At 42.0% G+C, this 22,468-nt stretch overlaps 1 long non-coding RNA gene across 7 annotated transcripts in view; it reads left to right on the plus strand.

Annotated features, from left to right (window-relative positions):
• Positions 1-22,468, plus strand: part of LOC127486125 (uncharacterized) — a 149,134-nt gene that overhangs the window by 17,044 nt on the left and 109,622 nt on the right. For 5 of the 7 annotated variants that reach the window (XR_016221062.1, XR_016221057.1, XR_016221056.1 and 2 more), the window contains exon 3: positions 258-385. This is a non-coding gene — a long non-coding RNA (uncharacterized LOC127486125). Of the gene's footprint in view, positions 1-231; positions 386-17,745; positions 17,765-22,468 lie in introns of those variants that run through there. The other 2 variants (XR_016221060.1, XR_016221061.1) reach the window with 2 other exon arrangements.

A 22,468-nucleotide genomic window follows, 5' to 3' on the forward strand; every position in this document is an offset into this window, starting at 1 on the left:
AATGAAATGAAGAAGAGAAGTTGTTGAGTTGAATCAGCAATGTATTTTCCAAGAATGGTGATGTATGAGGATACTTCAAAAAGTTTGTGGAAAATGGAATTAAAAGATAAATTTATCTTGGTGCCAAAATTTTTAAAATTGGAAAAATGAGGTATCTTCAAAAACTTTGTAGAAAATGTGTATTGTGAAAAAACACCAGGTATAGATTGCATTTTTTTTCCTCCAAAATAGACATCTTCTGGTATCATCTTCCACAGACTTTTTGAAGTGCCCTTGTGAGTGTTGCTGAAAAGGAATACAGTGATCTGGACTCTACTGTATTCAGTGAGTGAGGAAGAGTGACTGTGTGGTCGGCAGGTGATCGCAACAATGAAGGCAACAAGGGGTAAGTTTGAACTTAGACTTCAGAAGCACCGGGATTTATGAGGGAGGGAGGGACACTTCACTGGGGAAAATGAGGCTCCTGAGCCCAGCTGCAGGCATGGTGGACAAGGCCATCACGGGGAGGACTGCAGGATGTTTGCTGTGCACAGTGACAAGCTGGTGTCCTCTCAAGAAAAGGGAAAGGAAGTTCAGCTCAAGACCACACCCTAGGAGAATTTACTGACGGTTGAGTATGAGTTCCAGTGAGGTACAGGCTGTCCTGTCAGCTGGAGAGGAGGTGGCCCCTGAGCATACGTGACAGACAGCTTGGGATGGTGGCTCTGTCCTGGAGGGACCAGGAATGGGTGGGTAGTGTGGCAGTTGGGAGAACAGGGCAATGAAACCTCGGGTCAACTGCCTCCCTTTTATTTATTTATTTTTTGAAGTGCTTTTAAAGTGCATTTTAAATAGACTTTTTAATTCACAAATAGTTGCATATATATATATGATGAACAATAGAATTTTTTAAAAATCAAGCTAATGCATACATCCATCATTTCACTGATATATTCTCTTTTTTTATGGTGAGAATGATAATCCACTGTTTCAGAAACATTTAATCTCACAGTGTATTATGAACTGTGGTCATCGTGCAGGGCAGATGCTCACTGAAGCTGATTCCACAGTCTCACTGAAACTTTGAACCCTGCCATCAGTATCGCCTTTTGCCTCATACCCCTCCCCTCCCACCTCTGAGAACCACCTTCCTGCTCTGTTTCTATGAGATCAGCATTTTAAGATTTCACATATGAGGATACTATAAAAAGATCATGGGAAAAGCTTGTTATGAAAAAACATACATGGATTTCAAAATTATTTTGTCTAAAAATAGACTTACCTTTTAATTCTGTTTTTCTGTGAGCTCTTTGAAGTACACCCTCTCATGAGTGAGATCATACAGTATCTGTCCTTTTGTGCTTGGCTTATGTCTCTGGGCATGATGTCCAATTCCTTTTACTATATGAAATACAATGACCAAATTAAGCTTGTTCAGAAATCTAAATTGAGGTGACTGGAACCATGTTTGAATAATTATAAAGAAATTTTTTAGGAGTTACAGTTAATTAACATTAGTTTACGTCTTTCTTAAATTCAGGAAAATTGTGTCCTCACTGCATTTTGTGATGGGGTTGAAAGTTTTCCAACCTGCAGTGGATTCTTCAGCTTTGGTGCGCAGGAAGTCACACAAGATGTGGTGTGACATTGCCACCTGACCAAAGGGAGAAAAGTTCGTGGAGTTGCTCCTAACTGTGGCTCTTTGGAACTACTCTGGGGGAAACTGAACTACGTAGTAGAACATATTCTAGAAATGTCTTTGCACTAAGGTCGAGAGACACGTGTTGGGACCTGCCCTCCTGAGGCTGTTTTCCCTTGGAAGAAGAAAGTCTGATAAATGCAGCAGGGAGAGACCCCATGTGGGGAGGGGTGTCCAGTGACGGGCTGTGGCTGACAACAGTGGAAAGTGAGGGCTGCGTTTTGTGTCCCTGTGATAGTGGGTATATTTTAACTTGATATTTCCTTTGCCAGCAATATGGAAAAGAAAGGAGAATAATATCATATGATAATGTGATATAGGACACTGGGTAATTAGGCCACAGAAATAAAATTTTAATTGTATAATTACATTCTTAAGTTGGACGTTTGCCTTACTTGCTATTTATCTGCATAGGAAATTTATTTAAAAAAAATTGTTTATTTGAGAGGCAGAAACAGAGAAGGAGGCAAAGGGAGGGAGAGGGGAAAGGGAAAGACCTTCCATCCACTGATTCACTCCCTAAATGGCTGCAATGATCAGGGCTGGACCAGGCAGGAGCCAGGAGCTTCTTCCAGGTCTCCCACCTGGGTGCAGGGGCCCAAGGACTTGGGCCATCTTCTGCTGCTTTCGCAAGTGCATTATCAGGGAGCTGGAACAGAAGTGGAGCAGCTGGGATTCAAACCAGCACCCATAGGGGATGCTGGCATAGCGTGCAAAGGCCTAACATTCTATGCCACAGTGCTGAGTCAGGCAAACTTTTATGAGCCATTTTTGTGAACTTTTATATACTTTTTGTGGGATGTGGCTGAGGCACAGTGGAACTTAAAACTGGATGCAAAGCCACATGTTCTACTCAGACACCTGCTGCTAGACTCTGATAGAATTTACTGAGAGGTACTAAATCACTTTGACTTTGTAATTCTCTCTCTCTCTCTCTCTCTCTCTCTCTCTCTGTGTGTGTGTGTGTGTGTGTGTGTATCACTGTTGTATGAGGAAAGGATTTCAGAATACTGCCCAAAATAAATGGGAACTGGGTTAAGTCTCTTGGGGGATTCCTGAAGGCAGTAGAATGTGAGGATGATTCTGGAATTGCAGAGGATAGCAGGCTCTTCCCTTAGGACTAGCACTTGTGCTCACATGGGATGCCAGCACCACAGGTGGAGGCTTAGCCTACTATGCTACAGTGCCAGCCCCAGCCCTCCCTTGATTTCTACAATGATCTACTTTCAGTTTAGTTTACACTCATAAGATTAACCCTACACCCTACACTAAGTAAAGAGTTCCACAAATAGAAAACACTATTCCTCAATGGTAGAGAAAAGGGCTATAGTCATTGAATCTCAAAATGTCAATTTCACTGCTAGACATTACATTTTTGCTACTGTGTTACCACGGATCATGGGAAACCTGATGTTTGTCAATTTGGGACTGGCTTGTTTCACTAAATATAATCGTTTCCAGTTGCATTCATTTTGTTAAAGACAGGATCTCATTTTTTTACAATTGAGTAGTATTGCATATTACATCTATGACTATATCTATACCACAATTTCCTTTATCCAGCCATCAGTTGACGGACATCTGGGTTGATTCCATACCTTAGCTATTGTGAACTGAGCTGCAATAAACATGGGAGTACAGATAACTCAAATGCTGATTACATTTCCTTTGGGTAAATTCCCAGAAGTGAGATGGCTGGATCATATGGTAGGCCTATACTCAGATTTTTGAGGTCTATCTCCATACTGTCTTCCATAGTGGCTGCACCAGTTTATATTCTTGCCAAGAGTGGATTAAGTACCTTTTCCCACACATCCACACAAGCATTTATTGCTTGTTGATTCTGTATGAGAGCCATTCTAACTGGGGTGAAGTAAAAACTAATTGTGGTTTTGATTTGTGTTTCCCTGATGGCTAGTGATTCTGAGTGTTTTTTCATGTGTCTGTTTGCCATTTGAATTTCCTCTTTTGAAAAATGTCTGTAGAGTCATCCAGTCTGTTCAACTAGATTATTTTGTTGTTGAGTTTCTTGAGCCCAATTCGAGTTGATGACAATCAATTGACCATAAATGTATGCATTTATTGTGGACTCTAAGTTCCATTTCATATATATATGAAATATATATATAATTAATATAATACATAAAAATAAATATAAAATATATATATCTGTCCTTATGGTAGTACCACAGTGTTTTGATGTTAGGAAATGTGTCTTTTTAAAATTCTTTTTAAAAATTTTTTCTTATTTGACATGTAGAGTTATAGACAGTGAGGGAGAGAGAGAGAGAGAAAGGTCTTCCTTCCATTGGTTCACTCCCCAAATGGCCGCTATGCCCAGTGCTGTGCCAATCTGAAGCCAGGAGCCAGGAGCTTCTTCCTGGTCTCCCATGTGGGTACAGGGGCCCAAGCACTTGGGCCATCCTCCACTGCCCTCCCAGGCCACAGCAGAGAGCTGGACTGGAAGAGGGGCAACTGGAACTAGAACCCAGCACCCACATGGGATGCAGGCCCTGCAGGCAGAGGATTAACCAAGTAAGCCATGGCGCCGGCCCCAGGAAATGTGCCTTTCAACATTATTCTTCATTTTCTTTTTTAAAAAGATTTATTTATTTATTTGAAAGTCATAGTTAGACAGAGAGAGAAGAGGCCGAGAGAGAGGGCTTCCATCCTCTGGTTCACTCAACAATTGGCCGCAACAGCCAGAGCTGCACGGATCCAAAGCCATGATCCAGGAGCTTCTTCCTCTGGGTCTTCCCATGTGGGTGCAGGGGCCCAAGGCCTTGGGCCATATTCTGTTGCTTTCCCAGGCCATAGGAGAGAACTGATTATCCTTCATTTTCAAAATTGTTTTTCTATACTGGGCCCCTTACATTTCCATATGAATTTTACAGTATCTACATCAACTTCTGAAGAAGAGGCAGCTCGAATTTTTGTAGGACTTAAAAAGTTTATCTTTCTAAAACTTTGGGGAGTATTATATTAACAATATTACATTTTCCAACTCAGGAACACAATATGTTTCTCCATTTTTGTAGATATTTAACTTTTTACAATTATGTTTTGCAGATTTTAGGTTTCTATGTTGAAATCCTTTTGAAAATTTTATTCTTATATTTTGATAGCAATTATAAATGGAATTGTTTTCTTCATTATTTGTTCATTGCTAACAGTAGAAATACAGTTCATTTTGGTGTATTGCTCTTTTATCTTGCAGCCTTGTTGAACATGTTTATTAGTTTCTTATGGATTGCCTAGGATTTTTCTCTACTTAAGATCATGCTGTGTGAGACTACAGATAATTTTACTTCTTTTCCAAAGAAGTTGCCTTTTTTCCCTTTATATTGCGTTTTCAATTACCCTGTCTAAAGCCTACAATATAATGTTGAATAGAAGTGGCGAGAGCAAAAATACTTGTATTTTTCCTGGTCGTGGAAGGAAAGCTTTCAGTTTTTACTACTTAGATATCATGGTAACTGTGGGTTTTTCATATTTATCCATTGTCAAAATTGAGTTTATCTTCCATTCCTAGTTTGTTGAATTTTTTTTTTTATCACAAAGGGCATTAAGTGTTCTCAAATACTTTTTTCTTTCTATAAAGTTGATTTATGGATTTGTTTCTTATTCTATTAACATGATTTACTACATTAATAGATTTTTTTCATGCTAACTACCCTTTCATTCCTGGGATAAATCTGTTGCTCACACTCATAATCCTTTTATTATGCGTCTGTATTCTGTTTGGTAGTGTTTTGTTGAGGAATTTTACATTCTCTCTATATTTTTATTTTTATTTTTTTTAAACTTTTATTTAATGAATATAAATTTCCAAAATACAGAATATTGATTACAATGGCTTCCCCCCTATAACGTCCCTCCAACCCGCAACCCTCCCCTTATTCACTCCCTCTCCCCTTCCATTCATCAAGATTCATTTTCGATTCTCTTTATATACAGAAGATCATTTTAGCATACATTAAGTAAAGATTTAAACAGTTTGCTCCCACACAGAAACATAAAGTGAAAAATACTGTTTGAGTACTAGTTATAGCATTAAATCTCAATGTACAGCACACTAAGGACAGAGATCCTACATGAGGAGTAAGTGCACAGTGACTCCTGTTGTTGACTTAACAAATTGACACTCTTGTTTATGGCATCAGTAATCACCCTAGGCTCTTGTCATGAGTTGCCAAGGCTATGGAAGCCCCCTGAGTTCACTGACTCTGATCATTTTTAGACAAGGCCATGGTCAAAGTGGAAGTTATCTCCTCCCTTCAGAGAAAAGGTACCTCCTTCTTTGATGACCCATTCTTTCCACTGGGATCTCACTCACAGAGATCTTTCATTTAGGTCTTTTTTTTCCCCCCAGAGTGTCTTGGCTTTCCATGCCTGAAATACTCTCATGGGCATTTCAGCCGGATTCACATGCCTTAAGGTCTGATTATGAGGCCAGAGTGCTGTTAGGACATTTGCCATTCTATGGGTCTGCTGTGTATCTCACTTCCCATGTTGGATCATTCTCTCCCTTTTTGATTCTATCAGCTAGTATTTGCAGACACTATTCTTGTTTATGTGATCCCTTTGGTTCTTAGTCCTATCATTACGATCAATTGTGAACAGAAATTGATCACTGGGACTAGTGAGACGGCATTGGTACATGCCACCTCGATGGGATTGAATTAGAATCCCCTGGTATGTTTCTAACTCTACCGTTTGAGGTAAGTCAGCTTGAGCATGTCCCGAATTGCACATCTCTTCCCTCTCTTATTCCCACTCTTATATTTAACAGCAATCACTTTTCAGTTAATTGTGGGGAGCAACTGGGAGCAACTCGGAGTAGACTATGTTACTGGAATTAAGACTTATTCTATGCATCTGCTCTCCCACAATATGGCGCTGGGAGAGGAGGAAACAGCTTCTACACAGCTGCCTCCAGTTCAACCAACAAGCTGCAGGACCTGCTCCTGATTGGAGGAGAGCAGCGTACTCGGCGTGTGGGTAGCAGAGTTGGGATTGGTGGAAGAGGACTATAAAGGAGGAGAGAGACAACATGCACGGGGGAACATCTATCTGAAGGAACACCTGTGCAGCCCCCAAGAGAGCCGGCCGGCAGAGTGCCGCTCCCCCGTGGAAGTGGGGAAAGTGGCAGGGGGACCCGCCCTTCCACAGAAGTGGAAGGGAAGGTAGCCAACCCGGGAAGAACCAGCAGCAAACCCGGGGAGGGCCGAGCAGACAAAAGAACAGCGCAGGGTCCTGTGTCGTTCCTCCATGAAGAGGGGGAGCGACATAATGGTGCCGTGACTCGGATTTGAAGCCTAGGCAGGGCCCTGTGTCGTTCCTCCATGAAGAGGGGGAGCGACATAATGGTGCCGTGACTCGGATAGGAAACCTAGGAGGGAAGAAGTGGGAAGAAGTGGGAAAATACCGGAGAGAGAGACTAGAAGAGCCTAGGGGAAAGCCGGACGGAAAAGGTACCGGAAGAAGCTATTGAAAGCCTACGCATAGACTCGGATATGGACTGTGGGAAAGAAGTTAGGATTGAAAGCTAGGATTTAAAGTGAAAGCAAGAAGAAACTTAGACTCAGATACGGACTGCAGGTTGAAAGTGAAAGTGAAACCTAGAAGAAACTTAGACTCGGCTACGGACTGTGGGGAGAAGCCAGGAGAAATGAGAGGGGAATATTGTTGGAAGAAAAGTTAGGAAACATACCGGGTAGAGAAATATGTTAGGAAGGATGTAGCTGCGGGGGCAGGCTGAGGCGGAAACGTAAGCTAGCTTGGAATTCTTCAAGTCAGCCCGGGGAGCAAAAGGTGAAAATCTGGAACCAGAGGCAGAGACGTGGGCCGCCAGGTTGGAATCCGTCAGATTAGCCCGGGGAGCAAAAGATGGGAAGCCAAACCGAAAGGTGCAGACGTGAGCTAGGTTGAATTCGCCAGGTTAGCCCGGGGAACTTAGACTGAATACCGGTGGCTGAAACGTGAGCTAGGCTGTGTGACTCGTGGAAGCCGCCGCGTGATGAGAGAGCGCGCGGGGCACAAATGGGGAGAGCGCACGGGGCGTGAGTAGGAAACGTGGGGCTAGCGCGAAGGCTGTGGTGCGGGCGCAAAGGGCGCGGAGACCACGGAGTGTGAGCAGAGCCGGGAAGCTGCCGCGGGGCGAGGCACCGAGAAGCAGCCTCGGGGCGGGCGCCGGGAAGCCGCGGGGATAAGAGAAATAGAAGTATAGAAGTAAAATGAGAGAAATAGGAATGCTGGCAGATAGAATTAAAATAGGAGAAATAGGAATGCCCGGAGATAGAGAAATAGAGAAAAATAAGGCCTCCCCACAACACGGCAATGAGAGAGCTTGGATTCGGTCTGCCTGATTAGTAAGACGATAAGCACCTGTGGGCGGCTGCAGGTCACCGAAGACAGGCACGTTATCAACACCAATAAGTCTCCCCACAAGCCGGCAATGACAGGGCTTGGATTCGGTTTGCCTGATTGCTAGGGCTTGTAAGCACCTGCAGGCAGTTCTAGCAGAGCAGAGCATGCACTGCAGGGCACCAAACACAGGCACGCATCAGCGCCTAAAAACCTCCTCACAACATGGTGAAGAGAGGACCCGGATTCGGTTTGCCTGATTGGTAGGGCTTGTAAGCACCTGTGGGCAACTCTAGCAAGCAGAGCAGAGTGTGTGCCGCGGGGCACCGAAGACAGGTGCGTATCAACGCCAAAAATAAAAAGAAAGGGGGTACTGTGGGGAGCAACTGGGAGCAACTCGGAGTAGACTAAGTTACTGGAATTAAGACTTATTCTATGCATCTGCTCTCCCACAATATGGCGCTGGGAGAGGAGGAAACAGCTTCTACACAGCTGCCTCCAGTTCAACCAACAAGCTGCAGGACCTGCTCCTGACTGGAGGAGAGCAGCGTACTCGGCGTGTGGGTAGCAGAGTTGGGATTGGTGGAAGAGGACTATAAAGGAGGAGAGAGACAACATGCACCAGGAACACCTGAGGAACATCTGAGCAGCCCCCAAGAGAGCCGGCCGGCAGAGTGCCGCTCCCCCGCGGAAGTGGGGAAAGTGGCAGGGGGACCCGCCCTTCCACAGAAGTGGAAGGGAAGGTAGCCAACCCGGGAAGAACCAGCAGCAAACCCGGGAGGGGCCGAGCAGACAAAAGAACAGTGCAGGGTCCCGTGTCGTTCCTCCATGAAGAGGGGGAGCGACAGTTAAGTTTCAGCACTTAAGAAGAATTGTGTATTGATTACAGTATTCAACCAAAAGTATTAAGTAGAACAAACAAACAAAAATACTAAGAGGGATAACATATTAAGCTGCTCATCAACAGTCAGGGTGAGGGCTGATCAAGTCACCGTTTCTCATAGTGTTCATTTCACTTTAACAGGTTTCCTTTTTGGTGCTCAATTGTCACCTATCAGGGAGAACAAGTGGTATTTGTCCCTTTGGGATTGGCTTATTTCACTCAACATAATGTTTTCCAAATTCCTAACAGGGATCACTTTTCAGATAAAATTTAAACACCTAAGAACAATTGTGTGTTAATTACAGAGTTCAACCAATGGTACTAGAACAAAAAAAATACTAAAATGGATAAAGTATTACATTGTACATCAACCGTCAGGACAAGAGCTGATCAAGTCACTGTTTCTCACAGTGTCCATTTCACTTCAACAAGTTTCCCCTTTGGTGCTCAGTTAGTTGTCGCCAATCAGGGAGAACATATGATATTTGACCCTTTGGGACTGGCTTAATTCACTCATCATGATGTTTTCCAAATTCCTCCATCTTGTTGCAAATGACTGGATTTCGTTGTTTTTGAATGCTGTATAGTATTCTATAGAGTACATGTCCCATAATTTCTTTATCCAGTCTACTGTTGATGGGCATTTGGGTTGGTTCCAGGTCTTAGCTATTGTGAATTGAGCTGCAATAAACATTAATGTGCAGACAGCTTGTTTGTTTGCCAATTTAATTTCCATTGGGTAAATTCCAAGTAGTGGGATGGCTGGGTTGAATGGTAGGGTTATCTTCAGGTTTCTGAGGAATCTCCAGACTGACTTCCATAGTGGCTTAACCAGTTTGCATTCCCACCAACAGTGGGTTAGTGTCCCTTTTTCCCCACATCCTCTCCAGCATCTATTGTTGGTAGATTTCTGAATGTGAGCCAGTCTAACTGGGGTGAGGTGGAACCTCATTGTGGTTTTGATTTGCATTTCCCTGATTGCTAGTGATCTTGAACATTTTTTCATGTGTCTGTTGGCCATTTGGATTTCCTCTTTAGAAAAATGTCTATTGAGGTCCTTGGCCCATCTCTTATGTGGGTTGTTTGTTTTGATGTTGTGGAGTTTCTTGATTTCTTTGTAGATTCTGGTTATCAACCCTTTATCAGTTGCATAGTTTGCAAATATATTTTCCCATTCTGTCGGTTGTCTCTTCACTTTTCTGACTGTTTCTTTTGCAGTACAGAAACTTCTCAATTTGATGCAATCCCAAATGTTAATTTTGGCTTTGACTGCCTGTGCTTCTGGGGTGTTTTCCAAGAAGTCATTGCCGGTACCTATATCTTGCAATGTTTTTCCAATGCTCTCTAATAATTTGATGGTGTCAGGTCATAGATTTAAGTCTTAATCCATGTTGAGTGGATTTTTGTGTAAGGTGTAAGGTAGGGGTCTTGCTTCATCATTCTGCATGTGGAAATCCAGTTTTCCAGCACCATTTATTGAATAGACTGTCCTTACTCCAGGGATTGGTTTTGGACCCTTGATCAAATATGAGTTGGCTGTAGATGTTTGGATTGATTTCTGGTGTTTCAATTCTGTTCCATTAGTCTATCCATCTGTTTCTGTACCGGTACCATGCTGTTTTGATTACAACTGCCCTGTAGTATGTCCTGAAATCTGGTATTGTGATGCCTCCAGTTTCATTTTTGTTGTACAAGATTGCTTTAGCTATTCGAGGTCTCCTGTGTCTCCATATAAATTTCAGCATCATTTTTTCTAGATCTGAGAAGAAGGTCTTCGGTATCTTGATTGGTATTGCATTGAATCTATAAATTGCTTTTGGGAGAATGGACATTTTGATGATATTGATTCTTCCAATCCATGAGCATGGAAGATTTTTCCATTTTTTGGTATCCTCTTCTATTTCTTTTTCTATTTTTAAGGGTGGCAATGTCCCTTTCGTTTCTGATCTTTACTAATTTAAGATTTTTTCCATTTTCTTTTTCTAATTATGTTTATATGTTTCACTGATTTTTTTAAATAATCTTTTGGTTTCCTTGGATATCTGAATTTTTTCTATTCTGTTTATTTCAATTTTAATCTTTATTTTTTCCTCCTGTTTGCTTTAGATTTAATTTGCTCTTTAGTTTTTTAAGGTGAAAGTTTAGTTTTTTTGATATGATATCTTTATGCTTTAGTATAAACATTTACAGCTATAAAATTTCCTGTGGAAAACAGTAGAGATGTGGGGTTGGCATTGTGATATAGCAGGTAGAGCCACTGCCTGAGATGCCAGCCTCCTATACGGGTGCTGGTTCGTGTCCCAGCTGTCCCACTGCTGATCTAGTCCTGGTAATGGCAGCAGAACATGGCCTGAGTACTTGGGCCTGTCACCCGTGTGGGGGGCCCAGAAGCTCGTTGCATTGGCCTGGCTCTGCCCTGGCTGTCGCAGATACCTGGGGAGTGGACCAGTGGATGGAAGATCTTTTTCTCTCTCTGTCTCTCCCTCTCTGACTCTTTCAATTAAATAATTAAATCTCAGAAAAACAAAAACAGCATAGATGTTCCTCAGCAAACTGAATGTATAACCACCAAATATTCCAGCAAGGAACAACATGATATCAACATTCTGCCAATGGCTTCTTCCTATTTGTAAGGCAGAGGCTGCGGTAGGGCCTCGCGCTGGTGCGGGTTTTCCCTCCTCAGCTCTGCAGGGTGGGTGCTTGGTCTGGGAGTCGCCGCTACCTGTCAGGCCCGGCTGTAGTCGCTCTTGCTCTCCCTTGCGCGCCCTTGGGCCAGGCGGGGCGCAGCGTCCCGAGCAGAGGGGGTGACAAAGGGGCCCCCCCCACCCCTCTCTCCCGTGCCAAGATGTGGATCCAGGTTCGCACCGTGGACGGCTCCCAGACACGCACCATCGAGGACGTTTCTCATGAAGCTACGATCGAGGAGCTGCGCCAGCGGGTTTGGGCGCTATTCGATGTGCGGTCTGAGTGCCAGCACCTTTTCTACCAGCGCAAGCAGTTGGAGAATGGATATACTTTATTTGACTATGATGCTGGACTGAATATTATTCAGCTACTAGTTTGCCCAGACTCTGATCTTCCTAGCACATCTAAACAGACTGATACACAGGTTAACCCATGTTCTAATAGTCCATCTAAAGTCAAGAAAACTTCAAGAGTGGGATCTTCCAGTCAACCATCCACATCAACTGGTGTCTATCTTATTGATCCTGGCGTTGGACTATATAAGGTAAATGAATTGGTGGATGCCAGAGATGTCGGCCTTGGTGCTTGGTTTGAAGCACATATACAGTGTTACTAGAGCTTCTGATGGACATTCACGTGGCAAAACTCCACTGAAGAATGGCAGTTCTTATACAAGGACTAATGGAAATAGAAATCATAATTCCAAAGAGAACATAAACAAATTGGACAGTGTACCTGTATGTCTACTCTGTTGCTGCTGATGAAGACGTTATTTATCATATCCAGTATGATGAATATCCAGAAAGTGGTACTCTAGAAATGGATGTAAAGGATCTTCGACCACGAGCTAGAACCATTTTAAAATGGAATGAACTAAATGTTGGTGATGTGGTAATGGTTAATTATAATGTAGAAAATCTAGGAAAAAGAGGTTTTTGGTTTGATTTGGAAATTACAACATTGAAGACAATCTCAAGGACCAAAAAGAACTTTGTGTGAAAGTTTTCTTGGGGTAAGACTATCCTCACTGATGCCATTTAATTAATGAATTAATCAGGGAAGATGAGTTTTAGGTGTTGAGCACATATCCCTTTGTTAAAAAAAAAAAGATAGCTCTTATGAAAGGTGGAAATTTCATATTTTAGGAGAGAGTATTTTTTAAAGATTTATTTATTTATTTATTTATTTATGTATGTATTTGAAAGGTAGAGTTGCAGACAGGCGGTGGGCGGTGGGGAGGGTCTTCTGTCCGCTGGTTCACTCCCCAGATGGCCAGGTGGCTGAAGCCAGGAGCTTCTTCCAGGTCTCCCAGGTGGGTGCAATGGCCCAGGGACTTGGGCCATCTTCCGCTGCTTTCCCAAGCCATAGCAAAGAGCTGGATCAGAAGTGGAGCAGCCGGGACTCAAACCAGCACCCATATAGCAGGCAGTGGCTTTACCCGCTACACCACAGCACCGGCCTCTGTAGGGGAATATTTTTATACATTCTTGAGAATTTTTTAAAGTGAGAATGGCTTAATTCTTCATCTCTTTTCAAGTTTGGAGTTATTTGAAACAATCTTGGAAATGGCTGAGTATTTTATTGGAGAAATCATTACTTATAAAATTCTTATAGAGCAAATGAAACATTACATAAGAGCATTTTTAAAATTATTATTTGAAAGATAGTTTGCAAAGAGAGAGAAGAAAAGACAGAGTTCCTGCATCCGCTGGTTCACTCCCCAATGGCTGCAGCGTTCAGGGCTGTGCCAGGCTGAAGGCGGGAGCTGGGAGCCGGGAGTCTCCTCCAGATCTCCCACATAGGTGCACAGGCCCAGGGCCCCCTGGACATCTTCCGCAGCTTTCCCGGGTGCATTGCAGGGAGCTGGATCAGAAGTGGAGCAGCTGGGACTAAAAACAGTGCTCACATGGGATGTTGGCACTGCAGGCCATGGTGTAACCTGCTATACCACAGCACTGACCCCTACATAAGAGCATTTTAATAGCCATAATTACTGTTGAAGATCAGTGTTGATGTACTATAAATGGATGACAACCTAACAGCTATCTGCTGGACTTCTAAGACTAACTTCAGTTTTCCTTCATAGTAATTTTCTTCAACAAACTTAATAGAATTTCAAATGCAAAAAGTCCCATGGACTATTAGATCTTGCTATTTCCATTATTACTTCTTTGAGATGTTTTCCCCATGATACAAAGTCCTGGGCATTGTTTCAGTTACCTTCTTACACTTAGGAAAATACCCCATCTGCCTTTTCTGAATCGAGTTTATTTGCAGAATTATCACTAGTTTACTTTTTAAAAATGAAAATTCCTGTAAAATTGTTTCCAGTTCTTTATTATAAATAATACTTAAGTAGTGATCGTGATGTATGCATTTTATGCATACTATTTCTTTATAATTATTTCTTAGGTTTGAGCATTGACCTTGAGTGTCCTCTTTTACATACGAGAAACTTAGATCTTTGTCAAGTTCTGGTTAAATGGATTAGTGATACAAGGTGACACATCTGGGAGTAAGCATCTGCTTATGGTTAAAAATATAAAGCAAAGTAGGTAAACCACATTCTGCTAGCCACCTGTGTTTGTAAATTTTTTTTTAAACACTACAGTTCCTTACTGCCATTAGTCATCTATGGCTTTTTGTGCTCAACAGCATTGTTAAATAGTTATGACTTTTTATACTAATCACTGTCTGACCCTAATGGAAAAGTTTTGCTGATACCTGAAATAAGGAAAGAGAATGTGAGCTACTGAATGAAACTTGTATTTTAGAAAACAAATTTCAGAACTTTCTATACAGACAAGTGTGAGTCTAATTCTGAATTCTAAACAACTTGACATTTCATGACCAAGAAAAAGAGAAAGCAACCTAAATAAACTGCTGAGCAGGGAACCTTGCAATGCATTTGAGTGTTGGAAGTATAAAAAAGTATGCATGCCCAATAGGAGGGTAACACAGTATACTTAAAAGTACTGAACTAAAAATGTTTGCTATAAAAAAGAAGTTCCCCAAATGATTCTCAAAGTGGGGCACCCTGACTTTAAGGACTAGAACTATGATTTAGTGAAAATTATGGATAGACAAATACTGATTTGATAAAACAATGTGACGGCTATCCAAATAGTAAAACACACTGTTTTATAAAATGCTTTTTATCATTTACGATTTTACTAGAAGTGTTAGGAACATAAGAGCTAAAACAAAAAGTGTGACTTGTGGGTGGGATTTTTTTCCATAACTAGAAATCTTTTTGCCTTATTAGAAAGAATGGGTAAATACTCACAGTGAAATAACCATGGTAAAGGTATATAGCATTAGAGTTCCATGGTTCTGGAGTCCCATTCACTCTAACTTTTGTCAGACTTAATTTCTGCTTATCAGATGGCTTTGATTTGCATTTCCTTCACTATGAATGGAGTTGAGAACCTTTTCCTATAGTTATTGCAATTTGAATATCTTTTCTGAGCATCTGATTTCAAACTTTAGTGTGCTTTTTTGTTTTTAACTGAGTAGTCTGTCTTACTAGGTTTTAGAAGTTCCATTTATGGAGACTAGACCATTTCAGTTGTATAAAACAAAAATATCGTTTCCAGCTCTAGCACTGTGTTTTTTCTTTATGATGTTTGGATATAGTTTTCTTCATTTTTTTTTTTTTGACAGGCAGAGTGGACAGTGAGAGAGAGAGACAGAGAGAAAGGTCTTCCTTTGCCGTTGGTTCACCCTCCAATGGCCGCCGCGGACAGTGCGCTGCAGCCGGCGCACCGCGCTGATCCGATGGCAGGAGCCAGGTGCTTCTCCTGGTCTCCCATGGGGTGCAGGGCCCAAGCACCTGGGCCATCCTCCACTGCACTCCCTGGCCACAGCAGAGAGCTGGCCTGGAAGAGGGGCAACCGGGACAGAATCTGGCGCCCCGACCGGGACTAGAACCCGGTGTGCCGGCGCCGCTAGGCGGAGGATTAGCCTAGTGAGCCGCGGCGCCGGCTAGTTTTCTTCATTTTAACGTAGTTAAGTTATTAAAGTTGAAGGGCGTTTTTGTGCTTTTATGTTGTACTTAAGGAACTTTCCTATCCAGAGATCATAAAGATACTCTTTTATTACCCAGGTCATCCTTTCTTGTTCTTTAAGTAGGTCTTATATGAGGGTAGTTTGGAAAAATGGAATTAAAAGATAAAGCTTTATGTTAGTTCAAAAAAGTATAATCCATGTATGTATTTCTTCATAATATGTACTGCTGTTACTTTTTGAAGAGCCCTTACATGCATGAATTTTAAAAATTTTGGGCACCAACATGAATTTTTATTTTAGTTCCATTTCCATGTACTTTTTGAGATACCCTCATATGTTCTTAGCTCTGTGTATTTTCATCTGAATTTTCTAGTCATTTTTTCTCTTACTGGCATCCTAGGAATGCAAGAAGCCTTTGGTCTTACTTCCAGTAGTTTTACTAGACTAATTTTAATTTATATCTTAATTGTTTGGGAATGTCTACCATTATAATCTGAATTATGACATTTTTGTTTTGTCTTTTCTTCATTTTTGATGTCTTTGTCTTTTTTCACCATTTGGGCCTTCCATACATTGTTGAAAAAAAGTAGGGAGAGCTAGCATCATTTTTTACCTCCTGATCTCCAGGACAAAACTTTTAAAATTTTGTCTATAATGTATTTCTTAAAATTCATAAAATAACTTGGTGAATAATTCTTTTCTTGTCTTATAGTCGTTTTGTGTCCCTTTCTTGAATGTTTGGTAGGACTTTTAAGTCCTTTAGGGCTGAATTTTCTTTGTGGGAAAGTTTTCTATGGTTGATTAGATTTCTGCAATGATCATTGGACTATTCCTATTTTCTGTTTTTTTTTTTTTTTTTTTTTTTTTTTTTTTTTAATATTTATCTATTTTATTTGAAAGGCAATTGCAGAGAGGAGGAGCAAGAGAGAGGGGTCGTCTGTCTGCTGGTTCACTCCCCAAATAGCCACAACAGCTTGGTCTGGGCCAGGCAGGAGCCAGGGCTTCATCCGGGTCTCTTATGTGGGTACACAGGCTCAAGGACTTTCCCAGGAGCATTAGCAGGGAGCTGGATCAGAGGCGGGGAAGCCGGGCCTCAGACTGGAGCCCATATGTGATGTCGGCACCACAGGCAGCAGTTTGACCCACTGTGCCACAGTGCTGGCCGCATATTTCCTATTTTTTGAAAAATGTTTTAAATTTTTTAAAAATTTGACAGGCCCAGTGAGACAGAGAGCTCCTATTTGCTTGTTCTCTTCCCAAATGTTCACAACAAACAGAGCTGGACAAGGCCAGCTAGGACCCAGGAACCCATCCAGGTCTCCCATGTGGGTCTCAGGGATCATGTCACTTGAGCCATCACTTGCCCCCTGGGTCTACATTGGCAGTAGGCTGAAATCCAGAGCCAGAGCTGGTGCTACATCGGGCACTCTGATGTGGGAGGTGAGCATTTTAACAGCTATGCCAAACACCTTCCCTTCTTTTTGAACTGGAATTTAATTATCTAGAAATTTGTCCATTGCATCTAAATTTTTAAATTTGCCATAAATGTATTTATTAGCCATATATTTTTAGGTGTATGTTATCTACTATGATATTCCTTACTTTATTCCTGAATTTAGTTTGTGACTTTTTGATCAATCTCATCAGAGGTTTATCACATTTGTTAGATTTTTGCAATGAACTAACCTTCAGCTTTAATCCTCTCTATTGTATTGACGGTGCAAAGGAAGAAGCAAATAGAGGACATGACTTTTAATCTGCCCTGGAGATTTGATAAGGGAACTTGGAGTTAAAGTTCATGCTTGTTTCTATTTTTAATTTGTGGGTACCAAAAATGAATATGCTTGAACTGTGTAATTCTAGTTAGCAAATACAATTTTTAAGTTGTCACTTTCTGTTTGTATTTTAGCTTTAAAGAAAAAGCACAGGTTTGGAGTCTAAATACCTTTTTCAATAGTGTGTCCACTTGCTATTATAATGATATTGTATTTAACACCATGTGAAGTTATATAAGTTTAAATACTCACAAGTAAAGTAGAATTTGGTGGGCAAGGCTAGCATAGTGGATAGAGAGAAAAAACCTGTTGCCTCAGAATATCTCACATATACCCTCCTCTACCTCCAGGAAAGCCAGCCTCTACTGAGGAGATATCAAAAGTGAGTGACACATTTCTTTTTATCATTTTTAAAATTCTTTTTATTTTAACTTTAGTTTTTTTTTTCAAGTGAGTTGTTCTATGTTTATCATCTTGGCTGTCAATAGACAAAAGCCTCTGTCCCAGATGAACCCAAATGGAAACAAGTGTGGGCCCTTAGGAAGCCCTCATCAGTCTAACTGTGTTGAGGTCTTCTGGGAGCTGTTTTAGCTACAGCCTGACTCCAGGCTGTGTTGGGTTAGAACAATTCTGGATGGGGCCTGCACTGTGGTGTAGCAAGTAAAGCCACCGCCTGCAGTGCCGGCATCCCATATGGATGCTGGTTCAAGTCCCGGCTGCTCCTCTTCTGATCCAGCTCTCTGCTGTGGCCTGGGAAAGAGCAGACGATGACGCAAGTCCTTGGGCCCCTGTACCCACGTGGGAGACCCAGAAGAAGCTCCTGGCTTTGGATCAACGCAGCTCGGGCCATTGCAGCCATTTAGGGAGTGAACCCACGGATGGAAGACCTCTCTCTCTGTCTCTCTGCCTCTGCCTCCCTGTAACTCTGCCTTTCAAATAAATAAATAAATCTTAAAAAAAAAAAAAGGAAAAAATTTTTCTGGAGAGGATGAAGGATGAAGTCATCAGCTCAGAGCCTGTTTTTTTTTTCCTAGTGACCTGTGACATTATTGACATTTTCCAACACTAAATTTAAGAAGGACTAGGCCCCTTTGGACAGGCACTGTGGCCCACACAGGAAACAGACAATCCTGAGATTTAGTATGTGTAGGCCCAGCGGGATCCAGTGGAAAGTTTGACATCTTAATCATGTTCTTACTCAGTCATCCACAGCTAATATATCTTCCTGGCAAAGCAGGTGTCTTCCATAAGGAACACAACGGGGGCAGATTGTTATCGTAAGAGGCAGCCAAAGTCTGCTCTAAATTGTCCCTGAACCACTGATAATAAACCAAATTGCTACAAATAGACATCAGTTTGCAGAAATGTTAGCTGTCCAAGGGATGCCTTTGCTTGGGGAGCAGAGGCAAATGTGTTACAAGTATCAGGTGTGTAGGAAGGGAACTTGAAGTTACCTTTGAGGACAGCTATTGGGTCAATTGTGATAGTGAGTTGTGCTGTTCCTTGAGTGTTCCCAAGAGTTTGTCCTCAGCCTCCTCAAATCACAGTTGGTATTTTCAACAGTATGCTCCATTGGACTGGACAGGGTTACTGCTTTGGAATCCTAGGCCATTTGTGAGACTGTTTGAGTACTTGTATGAAAAAGACTGATGAGTGAGAAATTTTCACCCTGTTTTGCATCAGGGTTATACAGTGGTGACTGAAGGAATGGAGTGGAATTGGGCCAGAATCATTGCTTTTACTCTGTTTAGTCCAGGGTTCCTTGAGTGTTTGGAGAGCTGGGGCTAGAAAAGAATAGAGCCCTTTCCCAAGTGTTCAGATGCAAGAGTGTAGTGAGCTAGATGTGGACCACTGGGCTTCGGGGGCAGCAACACACACTCGCCTTCCCAGGGGAAGTTTTGGCAGGGACCTTTGAAGGGTCAAGACGGAGAAGAGAAAGTACATACTCTGCCCTTTCTCTTTTCTCCTCGACTGCCTGGGCTTTCATCTCTTTCCTTTTTAAAGCACAGGCTACTGTTTCAGAGAAGTCTTTATTTTATAAAATTTGGAATGCAAACAGAAAGGGGAGAGGAGAAGTGTTATTTGTAGCCTCACCACCCAAAGATGAGCAATAACACACATTTAAGCCTGTTTTCTTTCTGTCTTTCACTCTGCCTGGTTACTTTTACCTAATTTTGATTTTTTTACTCACATTTTATTTCACTTTATGTGTTAGTACTGATTCTTTACAAACTGCTTTAATGGCTATATAATATTCTAACAGATGGGAATAGTATAAATTACTTAGCAGTTGATGAATGTTCAATTTTTTTTCAGTGCTCTTTTTTATGTGAGAGTACACTAAATATCTCTGCAAATAACTCTTTCTCTGAATTTAAAAATATTTCCTGAGGATGGAGTGCTAGAAGCACAATTACTATGTTAAAGTAGGTAAGTATACCCAATACTCTTTTATGTGTTTTCTTCCTCTCTCTCTCTCTCTCTCTCTCTCTCTCCACCTCCCTCCCTCTCCCTCTCCCCCTTTCATCATGCTATAGGTTAGGTCTCTAAACTTACTGATCCTACATAGCTGCAATTTTGTACACTGTCACCTAATGTTCTTAGTATAATGCATGGGGTATGTATGGGTGTGTGTATGTGTAACCAAGTTAGCTTCCTGAAAATCATACAAATTGACAAACCCAGTCCCATTTTCCTAAATTTTGTGTTCCATTAAATGATCCTCACCACTGTAACCACAATAGCAAGGCTTACTAATTATAAGAAATCTGATTGTTATGTTGGAAGATAACTGCGATATTTTTCAAGTGCATTTGAGATCAAAATATACCTGGAAGGGAGTGGGCATTTAGCTTAACACTTAAGATGCCTGTATCCCACTTGAGAGTTTCTGAGTTCAATTCCTGGGCCCAACTCCGGATTCCAGCTTCCCACCAGTGTAGACCTTGGGAGGCTGTGCTGATGGCTCAAGGAATCAGGTTTTTATCAACCACATAGGAAATGTGTATTGAGTCCCTGCTCCTGGCATGGCCCTGCCCCAGCCCCAGCCATTGTGAACATTTAGGGAGTGAATCAGAGGTGGGAATTCTCTCCACCTCTGTCTCTAAACTAAAAAGTAAAAGCCACATGGGAGCTGAATGTGGGAGTCCCTGCTTGCAGAAACAGCCCTGTTGCCCACAGATGTCTGGGACCTGATGATCAGAGACAGGGCATGGCTTCAGATGGGACACCAGGTGGGGTGAACAGACCCCATCCATGTGAGTTCTCAGCCTCACAGAAGTTTACATGAAACGTCAGTTTAAAGAAAACAGGAATTACCCCTCGTTCCATCCTCAGATAATTACGTGAATCTAAAGCTTATAAATAAGATGCCAAAGTAGCAATTTTGGCAACCTTAAATTCCAGGACACTAGAACTTAGGGAGGCTGTGCTAGAAAAGACAAATAAGTGCTGTATTTATTTATATGACATTTATATCTCATTAGCACTTTGCTAACATACTTAGAAATGTATATAAACTCATGTTAGAAACCTTTTATATATTATAAATTATTCATTAATTATGTTGTATTTAAAGTTATATTTTTACGTTTTATGAATACGCCATTTACACACATATATGAGGAGAGAGCACACATGCATGCACGCTCACTGAGCTCATGAGAGACCTGTCCTTTCCTTTCCCTCCAGGCTCACTTAAGGCTTTCCATTTTCTATTGCATTCTGCTTGTGTCTCGGGACTGTTACAAATGCTCGGTAGCTGAGAGTGCACTAAAGAGGGTCTAGGTACCTCACTGAGCCTAATCATGGCCTCTACAGTAACAAGAACAATGACAGCTGAATGTCTTGCTTAGGCTGTGCCAGCAGCTGTGCTGAGCATCTCCATGGATTCTCCGATTTTATCAGCACAGCAACTCCGGGGTTTGGTGTCGTACCCATTTGATAGGCAGACTGACTGAGATCTTGAGGGCTTAAATGACTTACCCAAGCTCATTCATCTAATTGTCAGTGCTCAGGGGTGGGTGTGGCCCAAGGCTGAGGCATGCAGAAAGGTATCACTTGTTTCACATTAAGCCTAGAAACGAAATACTCATTTGTGTGGATTTCAAAACATTTCTGTGCTCCAGTGAATAGATCTTCAGCTTCCGTTTCCATGAACTTTTGAAGTACCCATGTGTGAAGTTCTTATATTTTTTAAGATTTATTTATTTATTTATTTGACAGGTAGAGTTATAGACAGTGAGGAGACACACAGAGAGAAAGGTGTTCCATCCCTTGGTTCACTCCCCAAATGGCCGCTACAGCCAGTGGTATGCTGATCCAATGCCAGGAGCCAGGTGCTTCTTCCTGGTCTCCCATGCAGGTGCAGGGGCCCAAGCACTTGGGCCATCCGCCATTGCCTTCCCGGGCCACAGCAGAGAGCTGGACTGGAAGAGGAGCAACCAGGACTAGAACCCGGCGCCCATATGGGATGCTGGCACCGCAGGTGGAGGATTAACCTAGTGTGCCACGGCATCGGCCCCACATTCTTGTATTTTAAAAGTGAAAAATAGAGTAGGAAAACTGTAAGTTTAGGATGCTCTTTAGTTGTAGTGAGAGTGGACTGTCATAGCTAGTGGCCAGTTGTGTTCTCTGCAAATACTAACAGATGCACCACAGTGAGCACCAGAGTTGGGAGTCACACCCAGTGCAGGAAAGCTCTGGACAGAAGCTCTGAGCCTGGTTTCTGTGTGGCTGAAGAAGAGGCTGCCACCTTGATTGGCCAGCCATACCCCTGGCATTCCAGGACACAGACCCAGAGCCTGTTCTTTCAAATGTTGCACAGCTCATTTTTTAAATAAATCTTTTATTTAATAATATAAATTTCGTAGGTGCAGCTTTTTGGATTATAGTGGTTCTCCCCCACTTACCTGCCCTCCCACTCCCACTGGTGTACCACCTCCTACTCCCTCTCCCATCCCATTCTTCACTAAGATTCATTTTTATTTATCTTTATATACAGAAGATCAACTCCAAGTAAAGATTTCAACAGCTTGCACCCACACAGACACACAAAGTATAAAGTACTGTTTG

The sequence above is a fragment of the Oryctolagus cuniculus genome, chromosome 15 (assembly GCF_051225735.1).
Source record: "Oryctolagus cuniculus isolate XC-2025 breed Fujian yellow rabbit chromosome 15, ASM5122573v1, whole genome shotgun sequence".
NCBI lineage: Eukaryota > Metazoa > Chordata > Mammalia > Lagomorpha > Leporidae > Oryctolagus > Oryctolagus cuniculus.